This window comes from Lissotriton vulgaris, assembly GCF_964263255.1.
Source record: "Lissotriton vulgaris chromosome 9 unlocalized genomic scaffold, aLisVul1.2 SUPER_9_unloc_2, whole genome shotgun sequence".
Lineage (NCBI taxonomy): Eukaryota > Metazoa > Chordata > Amphibia > Caudata > Salamandridae > Lissotriton > Lissotriton vulgaris.
Genome location: NW_028240617.1, coordinates 18,766 through 39,013, shown reverse-complemented (window position 1 = coordinate 39,013; position 20,248 = coordinate 18,766). Strand labels below are relative to the sequence as shown.

The 20,248-nt window shown below is 45.0% G+C and overlaps 1 protein-coding gene across 2 annotated transcripts in view; it reads right to left on the bottom strand.

Annotated features, from left to right (window-relative positions):
* LOC147672940 (rabenosyn-5-like) overlaps positions 1-19,228 on the bottom strand; it is a 205,747-nt gene extending 186,519 nt beyond the window's left edge. The window contains exons 1-2 of one of the 2 annotated variants that reach the window (XM_086947895.1): positions 19,048-19,228; positions 5,841-6,030 (exon numbers count right to left, since the gene is read on the bottom strand). The gene's annotated coding sequence lies outside the window, so the exon portion shown is untranslated. Of the gene's footprint in view, positions 1-5,467; positions 5,601-5,840; positions 6,031-19,047 lie in introns of those variants that run through there. The other variant, XM_086947896.1, reaches the window with a different exon arrangement.
* Positions 19,229-20,248: the final 1,020 nt, after the last annotated feature.

Sequence of the window (20,248 nt, the reverse complement as noted above, 5' to 3'; positions counted from 1 at the left end):
AAGAAAATTTACAGTTAGCGTTGGTAAATGGACAATCTCCTAGACATTTAATTGAAGAAATGCTTTGGGTATATCGTTCAATCAAGCATAGTGTTACTCATTTGTCTCTGTTTCAAAGTATGAGAGGGCGTTTGCCTGGTTCTAGGTTAGATTGGGTGTTCTCTGAGGGAGGGTCTCCTGAAGATTTTTCCGATTCCAAATATAGGTTTGGTGAATGGGTCTAATTGAAGAGTGGAAGAGCAAAAGCTGGTCTTAGCAAATTTTCGGGTCCCCATCGGATTATTAGCGTTGCTAAGCATTTTGTGGTGGTTGAAGGTGGTCAAAAATGGAATCTACGTAGAGTTGCTCTCTACCAAAGGAGGGGGTTCTGTTGTTAAGCAGTCTTGTGACAATGAAGGGTGTTCTGGTGCTATGTTTATTCCTGATTGCCATCCTAATTCTGAAACAGAGAAGATGGGTCAGGTGGTTGTTGAACGCAATGTTTCTCCTGATGTGGGCGGTGAACACAACTCTACTCGTGGTAATGATGGGAGTTTGGAAGCTTGTTAGGACACCTTTGTTAATTCTGGTTCTAGAGTTCACAAACCTCCTTCATATTTGCAAGGCTATGTGACTGTTTGATTTCTAGGTGGTCTGATGTTACTGTTTGTACCTATACTTTCTTTAGGTACTTTGTTTTTTTTGTTTTCTTCTTTTCTTTCTTTTCCTTCTCTTTCTTTCTGTTCTTTTTTATTAAAGACGAAGGATGTGTTGTGATGTGATGTTTATAATAGTTACATTTACTTACCTCTGGATCTCCATTTACTCTGTCCTTACCTCATGTTGGAATTGTCCTATTTGAGCATTCTGTAGAATGTAATGTGGACGACACTCGACGATCGGTGGCAGTTGCTGTTTGACCGTCGAGGCTTTTGGATGCCAGGTTACCTTCTTCAATAAAACTCTCTTCAAACGACTTCTGGAGTACACAGATTTCTTACAAAAACCATCTTAACACAGTCCCTGGCTCAAGAAGGTAAAATACTTGTGTGAAGTTATAAACCCCTCCCACGCTCATGACGAGCTGAGCTCGTCACGGCCGTTCGAACGCTCGCACGCGGGGCTAATTCCCCCCACTGTGCTGAACGTTCTATTAAACCGGGTGTGGCCGTGACGAGCTCAGCTCGTCATGAGCACACGAGAACGTGGCTCATGACGATTTGAGCTCGTCATGAGCACCGGGGCGCTGTGCGCACCCCCGCCCCCCAGCACAGCAGGGGAATCAGCCCCACAGCAAAGGGGTTAACAAGGAGGAAGTATGACACTCCTCAACTGCAATGAGTAAACATATAGATGTCAAATGTAAGCAAGCCAAGGATCAGGCACTTGCAACCTAAAAGGCTGTTCATAAAGTTTAGAATTAGCAGTGTATCACTAAGATCTTTTACGTGCAAATGGGACAAGTGTAGACTTTCACCCTCCCATTGCCCCTATGCTTCCAGAGACAGAAGAATATTTTTTTTAAAATGTGTCCAGGGTATGCTCTGCCTTGGAGAAGGTGGATCACTCCAGTTTGTAAATGTACAGGCATAGTAAACTATTGGAAGTCTACAGGCTTCTCAGATGCAACACGAAAGACAACATTGTGTTTGCTATCTCCAGGTTTCTCTTTTGGGCCTGGAGAATTAGATCGAGCAAAGTTGCCACAGAGGTCTGAAGGCTCAGACTGGTAACTTGAGTGTTCTGAGCCATACGTTGCACTTGCACTTTAGAGATCTTGCTGCTATTTTAAAATATCTATACTTATGTTTGTTTTTAACAATGTTTCCTAGTAGTGAGAATTGTTTTGTATGTTAAAGTGTTTTAAGTTATTTTATTACTTTAATGTTTCTTATATAAGCTGAATTTAAGTAATATTGCAATGAAAGTGCATTTTGTCTTATTGATGGCTTTAGGTGCTCAGTAAGCCGAAATACATACACCCTCTCACTCATCTTTGCACTCATGCATTCATCCATCCATCGCCTCATTCCTGCATTCACACTACGCCAAAACCACAATAAAGACTCACAAACCCAACAAGATAAATCAAAAGAAATTATGTTGCCATCTAAACACAACAGAAATATGGCTCCAATACCAAAACTAAACTTAGCAGCTGAGTGTCAATCTTGATGTGACATTGTAAATAGTCTATTCTTGTTTTAAAGTTCCAGCATGGCTGACACATTTAGAACCAATGCAATGGTCATCTTGGATTGGTAAAACAATGATACACTATGGCCAAAGGCATTACAGAATAGTGCATGGTTTAGAGGCAGTGGCCATGTGGGATGTGATGCACCACAGGTGAAATGAGCAGCAAGCAAAAGACATATTATCACTGACTTTGTAGCTGCTGTATACTCTTAAGAAAAATTTTAAATAAAAGAGACCAATCAAAATAAATTAAAGCGGAAATATAGAGTGAGGAAACAAAACTACAGAACTGGCCAACCTGCAGAGACACTGAAGACCTACTGTGTTGGGCATAGGCTTTCACACAAGGCAATCATCAGGTTCACTGTAAAGAAAAATCCAAATATGTACAAACTTAGAGTTGTTAAAACAATACAAATTCCTCCTAAGAGAGCTTAATAAAGATTATCATAGTGCACATCTTCTATTCCCATGGTTTCTTCAGGTGGGTCACCAACACCAAAATAACAGCCCACTACAGAAATCTGTGAGATTTATTGCAGAAAATACCTGCCTTTAGCACACGCGTTTCACATTCATTAAGCCAGGTTCACTTGCTTTGTCATACTTTTTCATTCCAAAAGGTCACACCTGAGGAATCTGACATAAGATTTCCTAGGGAACCGATAAAAGGTATATCCTTTACAGTTGGCTTGAACCTATAACATTGGTTTACTGAACTGGCCATCAGCTGGCCACTATCATGTATGAAGCTAGAAAATGACATATGTACAAAATGAAAGTTGCAAAAACAATGTATAGCCCGTCTCAACATGGACCAACAAAAATCATCATCAGTGAAAATATTCTATCCCCAGGGTTTGTCATAGTGGCTGACCAACGCCAAAACACTTGCCTTCTATGGTAATGTTAATTGTAACAAAATAAATGGCTGCAGCCTGTAACATCGTGTGATAATAATTCACGGTTAGAGGACTACTGGCTTTAGCAAATGCTTTTTACAATAAATAAGCCACGGCTACAACTTTTTTCGTACCTTTTCATAACAAACAGACCAGATCCTATTGCATCTGAAGCAGCTTTCCCCAGTGCATCAATTATACCTTTGGCCTATTTTTGGTTACTCACCTTAACAAACCCAGCCCTACTGTGCTGAGCATACGCTTTCCCACAGGGAAGCCATCAAGCATAAAATTACAAATGTATATAGAATTACACTCATCTACCTTTATCAACCACCAGGGTTACTGGGATCGAAAGCCTGCCATCTTGACCCGGACCACGACCCTGGCGACTGAATTGACAAATGGTCACAGATCACAGCACCGAGAACACAGAGGAAGCCCCTTCTGAGTTGCTGAAGCTTGCAGGCACCCCAGGTCAATGTGTAAGCTACTTTAGAGCCTCGAGTGTGCAGATGTTTTTGGATAAGCACCATCAGAGTCCCACTACAGTGCAGCCATCTTGACAGCCGACACTCAGTTACCCTCTACAAACACAATCCATTCTTATATGGATTGATGTTAACATATGTTTTTCACAATAGATCCGTCAGGCCCACTGCCTTGATAGTAAGATTTCAAAATAAAGCGATCAGGCTCATAGCTGTGATCCCTGTCCTGCTGTCCTGTTGCTTTGCCACAAGTTGCAAATTGCAAAAACGGACTGAAATCCAAATTAGTAGGGAGACGCTGAGCCCTGCGATCAGAGCTGTTTTTTAATGGTAGAAAATAAGGCACAGCACGAGAGCACATACACTCCCTTATCATTGCTCTCATCCGGTCCCTTGTGTGTGTACTGCCTCTATACCACTGCCCCAGTTGTCTTCTGCATGGCTGTTTAGCTAAATTATCCCCATTATCTGCAGCTTTGAGATTAGGGGATACTCAGAGAAGTTAGAGTTATGTCATGAAGAGGGCAAAAGTTTGGGCAGGTTAAGGATGGAAAAAAATACTTAAGAACAGATTCAAATGGCGAAGTGTGGCTCACTGGTTAGAAGCGGCAGACCCTGAAGCAGAGGTCGGCCCGGGACCAGGGTTCAATTCCCGACGCAGCAGGGTCTTGGGTCAATGTCCGCGGACTCGATAATTCTCGCCTAGGTGCCTACACTAACCATGGGCCCCACTCTGCAACTCTGGGCAATAGCTTGCTTAATCTCCACAACGGCCCTATCAGCGCCGGGGATGCCTGACTTCACCTTGGGAGTGCCCAGGAGGGACCATCTCACAGGGAAAGCCAGGACTGGTTCCCCAGCGGTATACAGCGCCAGGATGCCCCGAGTGATGGGGTAACAGTGCGCTTTACAAGTATACATACATTTACATTTACAAATGAATTTAAATTAAAAAACCAAGAGAAACAAAAATGTCACCCACGTGCATATCTGCTGAAAATTGCAAGGGGGTGATGGATAAGAACATTTCATTACAGGCAAGAGACTAGGAACGCTGCTATTCCATTCATCTAGACCAATTAATCATGCATAAACCCCAATAAATTACATTCATTAAATAAATGGATAGTGTGAGAACTTGCTTTTTCAAAATTCAGCAGCCACTGTAATTTGAAGCACAGGCCCTATCAGGATTTGAATATTTTTCCACAAAAATAAGCCAAAGTGACTCAATATTGAGTTAAACAAACCAAGGGTGTGTTCGTCAACATTTGAAGCCAGTTTAGTCTGAAAATTAACACTTCGTGCTCCAACTGAAACATGTCTGTACCAGATGTTTGTTCTCAGCTAACCTTAAGTACGAAAGTTAAATCCTTCCCTCCTGCTTCCATTTACTGCATAAAGAATACTGTATCCAGTTCAAGAATATTGGTTTACGGTCAAACAGTTACATTACGGTTTTAGAGCTGGTGTACATACATGCCTACTATACACTCACAGACCACAATGAGTTTAAAGGATGGGTTTTGAAACGTTGGGCATACACATAAGCATGATGTCCCTTTGGCACGTGATAACTAGAATAGCCCGTCGATTTTTCAGGCATTGTAAACTTCCTTCCTTTGCTAATAATAAGTGACCTTGCTCAGTTTTCCCACTTTAGTCACTATTCTGCAGTGAGTCATATAAGCAGTATTCTAACGACTTCAAGGTACAAGCCACAAGCCACTTGGATTTAAATGACAACAGCAGTTTGAAAGAAGTGAATGGTAAGGAATGCAAATATTCATTTTAGCTAAATTATATGTACAGCATGAAACAAACTGGACAGATTGTTGGTGGCTGAAACAAAACTTCAGTTCTAATTACTAAGCACAACAACATTACTCATTTTACCACATAGCCTCGGAGTTTTGAGCCAGCCAGATTACACAGATGTTATGGTCTGTCAACTAGGCCCTTTGTCTGGTGATGCTCAATCGTCACTAACACCCCACCACGTCAAGCTGCCAAATTCAGAGCAGGTGCAGTTTCACCAATGAATATCTCCAGAGCCAACATTACTTTAATGGGACCTATGCAAGGAAAGGAAAGTTGCATCAATATGTACATCAATGAGAGTAAGAAAACAAGAGAACACAGTGATTCATCCAATCTAGACCTCACCAAGCCAATCCAGCAGAAGCTCTGTATCTTCAGTGTGCTAGCGGACAGTGTGTTTGATGCTGTCCACATCTACCACTCCTAGATGATCTGTTTCTGTACTCACCAGAAGCAGCTGCTGTAGCTGGGATGGAGTCCAGGTATTATGAAGTGACAAGAAGCTGCAATTTTGGTACTGCTGTTTGTTGCTAATGTCTGTTGGCGGTGGCGACTTTGGTGTTTTGGAAGGTTGCCTGAGAGGATGACAGCAGCGCTGACGTGAAATTTCTCAGCTCTCTTGGTCAGAGAGCCTCCACCTGCCAGTAAACAAGACAAAAGTGTTCACAACTTAGCCAAAAATATTAGAGGTTGTCTAGTGTACGTGTTGTAGGCAACACATCTAAATTTCCTTGCTGTGCATGATCCAAGCTGTTGTAACTCAGGCTGTCAATGCTATATTTTTGTTAGGTCTGGCTTGACATAGAAGCTGTAATTTGACGTTATGTGGTCAACAAAAACAGATTTCAAAGTACTACTGAGAGCTGGGCTTAGGCTCCACCCAACTGTTGCTTCCCCAGAGAACAGGATTCGATTGTGCTGAGGTTTTGTACTTCCACTGAAAAGAATGCTCGTATTGCACTTTTTGGGATTGTGGAAAAGCTTAACATCACTATAGCAGGAGCAAGAGGGTCATTGTCTGCCTTGCGACAGTCAGTCAGACATGCACATTTTAAACTTCTCTAGCCTAGCTGTCTTTGACAGGCTGGGTCCTGCATTGGAGCCTGCTTTGAGAGAAAACAGGAGGAAGATGTTGCGTTGCGCAGGAAGGTACGTGTACCTCATTTATTTTTGTTGTGTCACTTGCCTCACCACCCTCAGTACATTCCAGCCGCCACTGGTGAAATTAATATGTTAACATCAGCCCATTTAAAGGTGGTTTGCTCTTATTTTGTATGAAAGCCTGCAGAGAATCAATCAATCAATCAATGACATTTATAGAGCGCACTACATACCCGTAGGGTCTCAAGGCGCTGGGGGTGGGGGGGGTGCCGCTACTGCTCGAACAGCCAGGTCTTCAGTTTCTTCCTGAAGGAGAGGTGGTCTTGGGTCAGGCGCAGGTCGGTCGGTCAGGAGGGAGTTCCAGGTCTTGGCGGCCAGGTAGGAGAAGGACCTTCCTCCTGTAGTCGCTCTTCGGATGCGGGGGACGGCGGCGAGGGCGTGGTTGGCTGATCGGAGGTGGCGTTTGGGAACGTAGAAGTTGATTCAGCTGTTGAGGTAGCTCGGGCCTTGGTCGTGTAGGGCTTTGTGTGCGTGGGTGAGGAGGCGGAAGGTGATTCTTTTGTTGACGGGGAGCCAGTGAAGGTCTCTCAGATGTCCGGAGATGTGGCTGGTTCGTGGGATGTCGAGGATGAGTCTGGCTGAGGCGTTCTGGATCCGCTGGAGTCTCTTCTGGAGCTTGGCGGTGGTACCGGCGTAGAGGGCGTTGCCGTAGTCCAGTCGGCTAGTGACGAGGGCCTGGGTGACGGTCTTCCTGGTCTCGGTGGGGATCCACCAGAAGATCTTCCGTAGCATGCGTAGGATGTTGAAGCACGCCGAGGAGACGTTGTTGACTTGCCTGGTCATGGAGAGGGAGGAGTCCAGGATGAAGCCCAGGTTGCGTGCATGGTCTGTCGGTTTGGGTGCGGTGCCCAGGGCGGGAGGCCACCAGGAGTCGTCCCAGGCGGAGGGTGAAGAGCCCAGGATGAGGACCTCCGTCTTGTCCGAGTTCAGTTTCAGGCGGCTGGTCGTCATCCACTCGGCTACCTCTTTCATCCCTTCGTGCAGGTTAGCTCTGGCGGCGGCGGGGTCGTTGGTCAGGGAGAGGATCAGCTGGGTGTCGTCGGCGTAGGAGATTATGTTGAGGTTGTGTTGGCGTGCGATGGCCGCGAGGGGGCTCATGTAGACGTTGAAGAGAATGACTCAGTTACTTGTAATCTCACAGATTACCCTAGTAGGCAAGGGTTTTAGTGTTGGCCACCCGCTCTGACACACTCTGTGTGTTTTCATTCTAATGATTCTTGGTAGGCTTACTGAGAGGGGGTGTATATTGTTTTGAAATCTCTACCTTTCTATATAACTATCATTTTATTACTGTATGCATGATGGTTATCAGTTTAGAGGCACTTAGATAGGCCTGTGTTGGTTATGGAATCAAACCACTGTTAAAGGCATAGGCCTAATCATTTCACTGGGAAAGGTCAGGACAGATTTCATAGGTCTGCGGTACGTATTATGAACGTTTATGAGAAAGCCAGTAGACCTGACTTATTATGGAAAGCATCTGTTAAAGGCAATAGGCTTTTATTGCTGGATTGGTATTACACTGTGCTAAAGCCAGTAGGCAGATATTTTGTGGTATCAGAATCTCACAAACTACTGCAGTAGGAAAGGGTTTTGGTATTGGTGCCCCACCCACATAATCTGTGGGGATCGAAGATGCACCATATAGTCATCATTATTAGGGTCTCGTAGGAGGGATTTTATGTTGTTTTGAAAACTGGAATTTTAGTACATATTTGTAATATTATTACAGTATACCTGATAATCGACTTGTGGGAAAGCTGATGCCCGAGACAGTACGCCTTCCGTGTCTGAGTGGTTGGCCAATCATTTCATTTTATGTTCCCCTTTCATTTATTTGCTGCTCCTCCTCCTCCTTTATTTTATATTCTTTTGTAAGAGTTCACTAAATCTCCTCAGACATTGCATATGGGCTGTTTGCTTGCCACCCATTTTATTTGTTGTGCACTGCATACCATCTGGGCTCTTATTCTAAGCCAGGGGACCATTATGGATGCTGCTGTCCATAGTGCATCATATTGTTTTACCATTCGAAGATAGCCAACACACTGGTTCTAATGTGGTAGCCATGCTGGAACTTTAAAACAATGATAGACTATATACCATACCACTGCAAGACGCACACCTGCTGGTGTGTTTACTTTTGGTTTAATTTATGCAATCATATTCCTGATGTGTTTAGATTAACCCTGGGCGGTGAACTCCGCTCCGCTTGTTGAGTTTTGAGCACTCCGCGTTACGTGGAGCTCAATGAGTTCCGAAAAACTCTGCGTCGTGGAGCAGAGTTTTTCCCTTGCTCGCGTTCACCTACGGCAAGTTGGCGAGCAAGGAAAATCCACCTCCAGGCGAGACTTTTTCTTGTTCGCCATAGTCAACACCAAGTTGGCAAGCGTGGTAAATAAACCTCCCGGATAGATTTCTCTACACTGGAAAGGGGGTCAGGTTTCTCATTGCGAGTGATTGCGTACGCTCGCGACCGCTCACGTTGAGAAACTGCCCGTTCGCTTTGAGAAAGCTGCAGCTCGAGTAAAAATCTACCCGAGCAGCAGAAAAGGAAAGAAAGGACCGCTTGTGCTGTGCCAGGTGCCGTTCGCAATGATTGCACCGTGCGAACAAGCATCAGCACTGTGCAAGCACCACAAACAGCATTTTTCTATGGAACTCCGCCGCTTGCGGAGCTCCGCGTAGTGCGACTGAGTTTTTTTGGCACTTCGCGGCGTTCCGTGTAGTGCAACTCTGCCCAGGGTTAGTTTAGATAGCATCAGGCTTTCTTTTTTCAAATTGTATTATTTTATCTTGCATAAGTTGTTGAACTTGTGTGTGTTTTGGATGGATGCAGAAGAACAAAGATTAATAAAATAGTGCATGTATCATGATTTACTGAGTTTGGACAACCCCAAATGGGCCAAAAGACATGTTAATTTCTAAACCAGATGTATAAGCATTGCTGTTTGTTTTATAGTTTCGTACACCAGCTAAGATACCATTGGAAAACAACATGCATAGTTATCAAGTTTGAGTAGTACAAGTAAATTATATTATCGCAGCTTTCCACCTACTACTAAAAGAAGAAAAGAAAATGTCCTACGACCAATTGCTAAGACAACAGATCATTCCATGAAATCTAAGTGGACTCGTTTAAAACTGACAGGGTTGGTGTGAGTTTCATATAACTTGGAGACCCACCATTTTTACACCAACATATGACAGAGTCACAGTGATGTGAAAAAGGATGTACATCTTTTTAAGATTCTTTTATTTATAATTTAGTCGATGGAGGTACAAGCAATGTGAGTCAGTCTATGTGTGTTCCAAGGATACACAATGGTGTATATACAGGCAACAAGATAGTAGGACTACGTCAGGAGGCCTCACAGCCATAGCATTTATTTATTAATAAAGTTTTATATAGCGCGAACTTGATCTCGAAGGATATCAGAGCGCTTTACAATGGATTTTAATACAATCGATCCCTCCGTTCACACACGCAGCCCATAGGAAGCTCGACCCACCAGTCTCTGACTAGATTAAATACATCATGGTGTCTCGTGATTTTACCTGGGCTGCTAGGTCCTCAATGGGCCCATATATCCCTGGGGTGGGAAGCACTAGGAAACAGTGAGAAGGAGACCACCGATAATTTGTCAATAGTCGAGCCATTCCTCGAACCGGGGAATGCCCCCTTCTCCATGTCATGGTAATTCCGTGCTAATCCATTATTGCTGCAATCGCCACAAATTTTCTATATGTATTTGGAACATTCTTTTCGCATTCTTAGAGGTCTATGAATCGAGTGACCTTACCACTATGGTCAGTCACGTTATTCACGGCCTTCCCCACTCTGGACTAAAATTACATAACTGGGCAAAAGTGCCATGCTAAGGGTATGAAGCTCAACACTGAAGCTGCACACCTCTGGCACCATGAGATTTCAATCATGCCATATTTAACCAGGCCTGCTGGGGTGTAGTATGTCCCATGTATGTACTTAAAGTGTATTAGTCTGTGTTTCCCATTAGGGACGTTTTCCTTTGTCTGCTGGCAGCAATAGGCCATAGGTGTGCCTAAACTCTCATCTGCTTAGCGCCAGGATACCTTCCGGGTGATAGTGTGCTCTACAAATACTGACATAACATAGTGCCCTTGCGCCTCTGATATCTTGAAGCTCAAGTCCTGCAACCAGTCAGCTGTACTGAGAATAGTATCTACTACTGTTTCTATCATTACAACACTGTACATTGAGGCCATCTATCTGATTGCATGTAGGTTCGTTATTGTAAAAGAGAGTAGCTTTCACTCAGCAGGCCCATTCAACAGTGAGGGTAACAAGTCCTCCACGCATATTGCATGTGCAGCACTGCTAGTAGTGTAGTCCAGATAATCCAGATATGATCTGAAAGTCTTATTTATAAATGGATCACGCACTGTGTGCATCTGGCGATTGCACAATTGCTGCATTACTCCAGGGTCACATGCAGACTCTATTTGGAGGTTCTTGAATAGTAACATCATGGGGAAGTACATTTCAGGGACCCAAATATCGAGGCCACCGTCAACATAGCCCAAACTGTGCATTTAACTTTGTGTGTATTTCTCTTTTAAGCCCAAGAGGCTTTTTCATCAGCACAGCCTACAAAGGTTTGCCAGTCGCTCCTCCATCTCATAGAGGTGTGCCTGCCTGCAGTTGTGAAACCAATAAGCAAATTGCACCGGCATAAATACTACACAAGATTCCATAAAAAAAAAAATAAGATCTACAACCTTCATCTAGTCCAGTCCTGAAAGTAGATGAATCTAACTTAATGTGACAAATAACAAACACATTGTCATCATTTAATAAACAAAAAATATAACATTCAGAGGTCTTGAAAAAAGTGCGCACTTACGGCATCTGTATCGGTTAATAATATAATTAGAATCAAGAGCTGCCGAACAAGTTCACTTAATTATCAAGACATGCTACCACATGTACATAAAATCAGAAACAATGTCAATTTGGTCTGGATCATTCAGGTTCGGAATAACATCACGCCGATGTTAAACCAGATGTGTGGAGTTCTCAGAGATATAATTGCACCTGTGCATCAGTCTGAGAGGGGTATTAAAATCTATATTAAACAATACGTCCATTATGTCACAATGAGAAAGATCATTTACTAATGAAGAAAGGAGAAGACAGTTACTGATCTACGCAGAAGTTGGTGTCCAGCAAAATCTCCCCATGATTAGACTTATGAAGCCTCTAGAGACCACAAATAACCCCAAAGCTTCTAGAGTATCTACAGGCTGCTAGTAAGATGGTAAGTGTTAGAGCTCAATCAATCAATCAATCACTGCATTTATAAAGAGCGCTACATACCTGTGAGGGTCTCAAGGTGCTGGGGGGGCCGCTACTGATCGAAGAGCCAGGTCTTGAGGAGTCTTCTGAAGGCCAGCAGGTCCTGAGTCTGTCGTAGGCTGGTGGGGAGAGTTCCAGGTCTTGGCGGCGAGGTAGGAGAAGGATCTGCCGCCGCCGGTGATTTTCCAGATACGAGGAACTGTGGCGAGGGCGAGGTTGGCTGAGCGGAGGCTTCGGTGGGGGTGTGGAAGCTGAGTCGGTCGTTGAGGTATGTAGGTCCGGCGTTGTGTAGGGCTTTGTGTGCGTGGATGAGGAGTTTGAAGGTGATCCTCTTGTTGACGGGGAGCCAGTGCAGGCCTCTCAGGTGGGGTGTGATGTGGCTGCGTCGGGGGAAGTTGAGGATCAGTCTGCCGAGGCTTTCTGGATTCGTTGTAGTCGTCGCAGGAGCTTGTTCCTGAGTAGAGGGCGTTCCCGTAGTCGAGTCTGCTGGTGATGAGGGCCTGGGTGACAGTTTTTCTCGTGTCGGGAGGGATCCATTTGAAGATCCCGCGGAGCATGCGGAGGGTGTTGAAGCAGGACGCGGAGACGGCGTTGACTTGCCTGGTCATGGAGAGGGTGGAGTCGAGGACAGCTAATATGATTCTACCACGGCTAGCCATGAGAAAACGGTTTTATTCAGAAAAAAGTTTTTGCTGCACAGTTTAGGTTTCAAAAGCAACACCTGAATAAACCACAAGACTTCTGGAACAGTATCCAATAGATGGATTAAACCAAAATTGAGTTGTTAGGCTTCATGTAGAATGACACACCTGTCAAAAGCCAAACACTGTACCAATGAAAGAACATCATACCATTTGTTTAGCCTGGAGCACAAGGTATAACTTGTGGGCCCGTTTTGCAGCCACAGGACCTAGATACTTAACAACGATTGCGTCCACCATGAATTCCTCTCTAGAATAGCACATTCCATTAAAAAACGTAAGACCATCATTTTCGAACTTAAACTTAAATAAAGTTCGCTCATACACAACCCAATGATTCACAACACATCAATAAATTTACAATTGGGAGACTGGAAAAGAAGCATAATTTTTTAATGTATAAGGTAAAGTCCAACCGACAACCCTACAGAAAACTTGTAGCAGATCTAACAAGAGCTGTTCGCTAATCAGGGCCACTGAAATTATGCTATTTTGTGACCACATCGCTTTCCATATAATTATGGATTGTCTGCATCGTCTGTCATCTGCTGCATATTTTGCAAATTGTAAAAAAAGGAATATAATTGTTTCTGGATTAAACAGATCAAAAGTTATCAAAAAAAATAGCAACATGTTGCTGTGCAGTCGAAGGGCCTCTCCAAAGGTTGACTGGCCACTTTTCTGTAGTTTTTGCGTATCTGGGTGTTAAACTGGTGCTAATGAGATGAACCCGATGCCAAGACAGTGTTAACATTCGTGAAAGTGACAAACTAATAATGTACTATTGTTACAAAATCTTACGCATTATGCTCCATAATTTCGTCAACCCCCGACTCATACTTTTGCCCTCCCCTGCCACATTATTCCAGTGGCCCTGGCTTAAATGAATGCCCTCAAACATTACTGACCTTTACTAGTTTTGTAAGGTGAAGTAATCTAGAATACCTCTCTGGAGATATGAGCGACTAATGAACTCCTACAGGAAATGCTTACTGTAAATTACTGCTGCTACAGGAGGCTTCACACATTACTGAATCAAGGCCTGTCCCCAACCCCCGCTGTCTCACACAACGATACTGAATATTGGCTGTTTCTTTAAATTATGACAACGGAAAATGTGTGTGCATTATTGCTGTCAAAAATAGATTTATCTACCGTCAGTACTGGAGGATGACTAGATGAAGGTCTGATATGTTCCTAATATGTAAAAGCATAGATTCTAAGAGTTTGCACCGTCTTTTTCACATTACTTGCATCTGACTGATATACCCTTAGATTAAAAGATTAAGTGAACGAGGCATGGAGAAGCTTGCTGATTTGCGTGATGTTTGCCTCCAAGTGTAGACAGTACTCTAGTTTACTATAAATATGGCTGTGTGCAGAATGACAAGATGTTCAGAGAAATACAACTAACATTTGCATGGACAGTATTATGAGCACCCTGCACACCTCCTCCTAGTACGAAACCTGCCCCACACAAGAAAAAAAATTCAGTTTGAGAACATGATGGCGATTAGCAGCTACTGTGTACGCATCTGTATCGGTTAATAATATAATTAGAATCAAGAGCTGCCGAACAAGTTCACAGAATGACCACGTCTCTTAGGGCTGGATTACAAATTTTGAAGCTCCTATCATACTACCAAGTGAGTCATTCGATGAGGAACCAGCAGGAACAACAAAACAACCATTTAGGTGAACTTGGGAATTTCTTAAAGGACTGGCAGTTTTTCGGAATGTTGATTTTAGGTAAATAACAGCTACCTAAAGAATACAGTTTTGGGAGTGGGCACAATAATAATTCTATAAATATAAAACCATTTAAATGTATCCTTTGAAATTATTTCTCCAAGACTTACATCTAAGCGGGACCAAGTGTGAAAGTACTTTTAGACACATCTTATTTGTAATGAGTTAAAATGGGCTGTTACAGAAGCCTGCCAGTTTATACACCTCAACACACGTGCCCGGCCCTAAAGTGCCAAGCTTTATATACAAGCTGTACAGGATGCAGACCCTAGTGTGTCTGAACAGTGAAGCCCATTCTGAGGTGTGGTGGGTGTAGCATCACCGAGTAGTGGATGTGAACAGGTCGGAGGCAGTCCAGTCCTGTCAAGCAGTGGATGTAAAGCTCGATGCCAGTGCTACTCTATCCCTGTTAAAAGAGGAGCGCAGAGCAGGCAGAAAATCCAGCCCTGATGACGCAGAGCTACATGGAGTCCAACCCCACCCCCAAAAACCAGCATTTACAATCACTTGAAAAAAATCCATGGGTGCGGAGCTATAGGGCAGGACATTCATTTAGGGGGTCTTTAACCTTTTCTGTAGTGAGAGCTCCTTCTAATTAGTGAAAATCATCGTGAGCCACTGAAGGCTAAGCAACTTGTGCATGGTTACCAGGCTTCCCCATGCTCAGCTTCATTGGCTTTAAGCCTCTTGACCATAGTGCCAATACTATGGTTTGAACAAAATACTTTATTGGGCTTTTTCATTGCTTACATCATAACAACCGTAGCATGTTTCTTAGTTCAGTACAATAACTTGGATTCAACAGTTATTTTCCCTCACAAGCAATGAGGCATCTCTTAAGCATAACTGAAACTTACCAATACCCCCCTCTATGACTCGTCATACAGTCATACACACAGCATACACTAATGCTTTGTATGCTTCTGCGCTGGCGAGGCATGGCGGAACTTAGGGCCAGTGCTGTTCCCATCACTGTCAGGACTATTAAGAGAAGGGAGCGTCGGAAGTGGTCTTAACAAAGTGGCGAGCCATGATGGGCAACTGGATCTGGAATGGTCACAGGTGAGTCTATTGGGGTGGTGGGGTCGGTGTCACGAAAACTGACAGAGATCTTTTTCTAAAGGATAGTCGTAATTGTGTGTGTGACCTCCTCCCAAAAAGTGTGCAACGAAGGGCAGGGCCAGAGCATGTGCATGAGGTTGGCTCCTATCTCTCTACAGCGGGAACAGGCTGCATCAGCCACATTGAAATATCTGCCTAAATATTCTGCAGTGAGATAGACTATGACAGAAATAATAGTTAATCAATTTAAACCGTGCATTTCTGGGTATCTTTGGTACTCTGCCCAGGATAGAATCCCACCCCTGTCGGTGATAGGGATGCCGAGATCTTCCTCAGCGCTCCAGTAGTCATTGTGTATCCTCTCTAATCGCTCTATAAAAGCACAAGACCACTTCGATAGTGTCCGAAGAAAAAAACACGTATTGGCAACTCCTGAATGCTTGTAGTTCCTAAGAACCAGTGCCTTTGGACCGCCACTAAGACAGCTCTGTGTAGTAAAAAGTGGCCCCATGGGAGGTCGAACTCTGAGCGAAACTCTTCAAATGCCTCTCTAAAAAAAACAAGTCTCCCAAATGTGTCGCCCCTGCTTATGCCCAGCTCTCGGGCACCACTCCCCTCAATGTCCACCAAGTGGCAATTCAATCAGCATGGTGAGAGGCAAGGCAAGGGAATACGGAATTGTGCTGTATGTTTTTTTTGCAAACATCGATTCCAACACTTAGTAATTACATGGAATTTCTAGGTGTCCCTGGCACAAGAGAGCCTCACTCTCAGCAACACTCTCACAAGGTCAAAAAGTCCCAGCACAAAGGATCCAGAGACTCTAGCTGGGTCTCGTCTGCCCGCCAGCCACTGGCCAAACAAGTGAAGTTGGGCAGCAAGATAGTAGGTCTCAAATTCAGGGTCAGCCAGTACCCGGTCGTCGCGCACTGCAACGCTGAGCGCGCCATCCACCTTTGGCCCATCCCCCCATATAAAGGCAATGAGTAAGGAGTCTAGTTCCCTGAACATTGGCGGCGGGATCCAAATTGGAGGGTCTCAAAGAAGTACAGGAGATGAGGAAGTGCCACCATCTTCAGGAGCGCTAAGCGGCCCGCAACTGACAGCGGTAGTGTCTTCCAGAAGTCCATGTGGGTACGGAGAGACCCGATAACAAACCCCACATTGCCTTCCTGCAGGTCGCACGGTCGTGGAATATTTCAACACCCAGATAGGCAAGGCATCGGGGCACCCAATGCCAAATCACTTTCTAACTTGATAGGGACCCAAGCGTTCCAGCATGGTTCTAGCCCCATCTAGATACTCTGCTGTATTGCATTAAAAAAATAATAATCAGCAAGTCATCCGCATACAGAGCTACGCGATGATAGGGTCCCCCAATTTGCTGTTCCTGATATCCAATCCCGCACAGCTGGCCAGCGGCTCCATACCCAACGCAAATAGCAGAGGAGACAATGGGCGGCCCTGACTTGTTCTGCAACCCACTGGGTGTCCCTCGGATATGATCTTGCCCATGCGGACCCGAGCAATTGAGCCTGTATACTTCCTCCACATGAGGAAACTCCTACCCAGCCCCATATATGGCATCACATTGTACAGGTATTGCCACTCCAGGAGGTCAAAAGCATTGCTACATTCTCTCGGTGGTAGCCGTCGGCCTCCAATAAGGCCAGTAGTCTCCTGATGTTCAGCGCTGTATTATGGCCGGGTAAAAATCCCGCCTGATCTGAGTGTATATGACAGGGATGTCATGTGTGTTAATGAGAGTGTGGTCTGTGGAAATATATGAACGTCTGAATATGAATGAGATATATGTGTTTGGGTGACTGAGACTTGAGAGAATCATTTGTATGTACTTGTGGCACAGGACATACCTTTCACTACACGTGGCACAGTTACATGTATAAAAAAAACATAACTTTTTTTTAAGGAAGAAATTTAAAGTGTTGAGAAATGTTCCATAATATGGACTATATATCGGCACTTTAAAGTTCTCCCACTTAAAAAAGCTATATTTTTCAGTCATAAATATGAGTGGTCTACCAGCCACTGGAAGAAAGAGGACTAGTGTGAAAAATACAACATTTTAAAATGGGAGAAAATTGAAATGAAGAGTTAGCTCAATCATTAAGTTAGCGTTGTGGGTAGGTAAGGAAAGATGAAGTACATCCACGATGGTGTTGAACAACAAATCCTTCTTTTATCATGGTATATTTATGGAGCCCATCCACAAGTGTCCTTCCAGCTCCGTGCCCTCGCATCAACTGCCAAGGTAAACCGGCAACTTTAACCAGTAAGGAGACAGAACATGGAATCACACTTGCAGATACAGATAAATACATCTTACATCATGTAGAATACCTAAGAATGCAGAATGCTCATAGAATACACAAGATTACAGAATGCTCAAGAACACACAGTACAGAACACAACAGATAGCTCTTTATTTTAATTTTCTCCCACTTGAAAGCTGTCAAATATTTTGTTGTCACGCTCCAATATCAAGTTAACATCAACATTTATCAAAGAGTTAGATACATCAGTCCTTCACCTCTGTGCCTGGGTCATAAAGCTGTGTGGAAAACGGACAATTATCAGATCCTCCTGTCTGCAGTTCAAGAGACCCGACTAAAATAAACACAGGGTTCCTTAACTTTAAAAGGAAAATGCAACAGAAAACTAAAATAAAATGTATTGATCTGGTCTTATTTAAAAATGAACTCATGGCTGCGAGCTACACTGATGGTGTCATCGAGCGAACAGTGGCTCGCGATCGACTGGTGGGAGAGGACTCCTTTAGACACCGGAGGTAGGGCAGGATGGTAACCTCACACGCTGACCGATGGGTGCAGACCTCTGGAGCATATCAGACTAATTCCCTAGAACACTTAATGTAAGTGCAGCCCAGACTCTTTGGGTCCGAGAAGAACCTAATCCAGCCCAATACCTGCAGGCCACTAAGAGCAGAGCTCAACAGAAGTCTAATTTCTACCACTACAAAAGCTGTGGGTGCAAACCCAGTGGTTTAGCTGAACCCATCACAGCACTGAGTGCACAGCTCTAATGGGGTGGGGGAGAGGTAGTTGGGAAGGTGCTGGTATAACCTACATCAGACTGGGGAGGCTGACACTGTCCAATCCCTTTTCCTGGGGACCAGTAGGTGTGGAGTCAAGCCAGCTTTTCTGCACCCTCTGATGTTTAGCAGAGGGCCAGACACAGTGTCAACAAGCTGGGTCTGGAATGAAGGCGAGGGCAGATGTTTAAGTGTGTTTGGGGGTGGGATGCAAATATGCTAATTTATTAGGAGGCTATAGAAGCATGCTTCTTTTTTAGGAGAGGGCACTGGAAACAAGGTGATGCCTACACACGAGGGTGAGCTGACAGGTAAGGTCACACCTGTCCCACTGGGCAGTGCTCTGGGACCCAGGGGCGGGGTGCAGACCCGCCCCATCCCTGCATTCCAGTGGTCTGGGAGCCTGGTTGGAGGGGTAGCCCCAGCGCCCGCCGTCTGCCCCGCCCTGTCCCAGAGAAGCGAACCTCGAGAAGCGACCGGCCCCGTCCTTAACAAGCGATGCCAGACAATAGCCGGGCCCCGCCCCCGCACATAGGTGACAGCCCCTCCGCCAGGTGACAGTTGCACTCACCGGACTCTCGCTGCTTCGGGCGGCGTCGCAGGCCCCGCGGGGAGGGCCCCTGGGGAGGGAACGGGCGGGCTGGGGCCGCGGAGGGTGGTCTTCGGACACGGGGGGGCCTCCAGCGGCACCGGGCGGGGGCACGGGCCCGAGGGGTGCCGTGGTGCTAGGTGCCAGAGGGAGGGTGGGGCGTAGGGGGGACGCAGGAGGTGACGGCCTGGTGACGCGATACGAGCCGGGTGGCGCTCGGTGTCGGGTCGCTTCACAAGCGCTGCTGACCCCGCCTGGCACTGTGGGAGAGTGAGTGAGCGAGCGCTCAGTCACCAGCACAGAGTCTGTTCATCAGGCACTCTGGGCCCTAAGCCGGCCGGCGAGCCGCAGCAGTTCTTTTGCAGAAATAAATATGTGCTGAAATCAAAAGATATTTTATGAACCCAGGGCTTTAAGTGGGATGAAAAAACGGGGAAGGGGGGCAAGGTAATTAAGATCGTGGCTTAAAAACACATAAACAAAAAATCTGTGCTTAGCATAGTGTCCCGCCCGACTTGTATTTTGCTGTTTCTGTCTCCATCCAGATATATGATACAACAAGTAACATTACCCCTACAAGTCAGGACTATTGGCTTTGTCAATGGTTGTTAGTTGCATAAGATAGATAAGCAACAACTATGGCTTGTATATAATATTGAAAAAGCTTCCACTTAAAGCCCTGGTGAGTGACAGCACGACAATGTTGAAATTCAGAGAGAAAATGACTCTCTTTAAAGGATTTCCCTTCCCCTACAACGCTTACCTGGCATGATGTCATGCCTTAACTTCTCCACTACTGAGAAAATGAGCAGTGTGAGCACGCACACATCATGTGCCTGCTGTCACTGCAGTCTGGAGAAAAATGTACCATCTGTGCCAGGGCACAAAACAGAGCCCGATAGAAACCCGTTTCGAGCCCCCCTTTAAAAAACTGCTGGTGCTCAGTACTGGTGAGACCCAGCCCACTTAAAGCCCTGGGTCTACCTCCGACGCTGATGGACGCCCAGGCTGCTTAATACCACGACTACCTGGTTTATGATTCCAACTCCTTCAGTCTACCACCTTACACTCAGTGGTTGAAGGGCATTAAAAAGTGTGAGAACTGTGATTTGGAGTGCAATGGGGGCGGGGTCAGACGTTGTTGAGGCAGGGCCAGAGTGTGGCTAAAAAGAATACAATATTC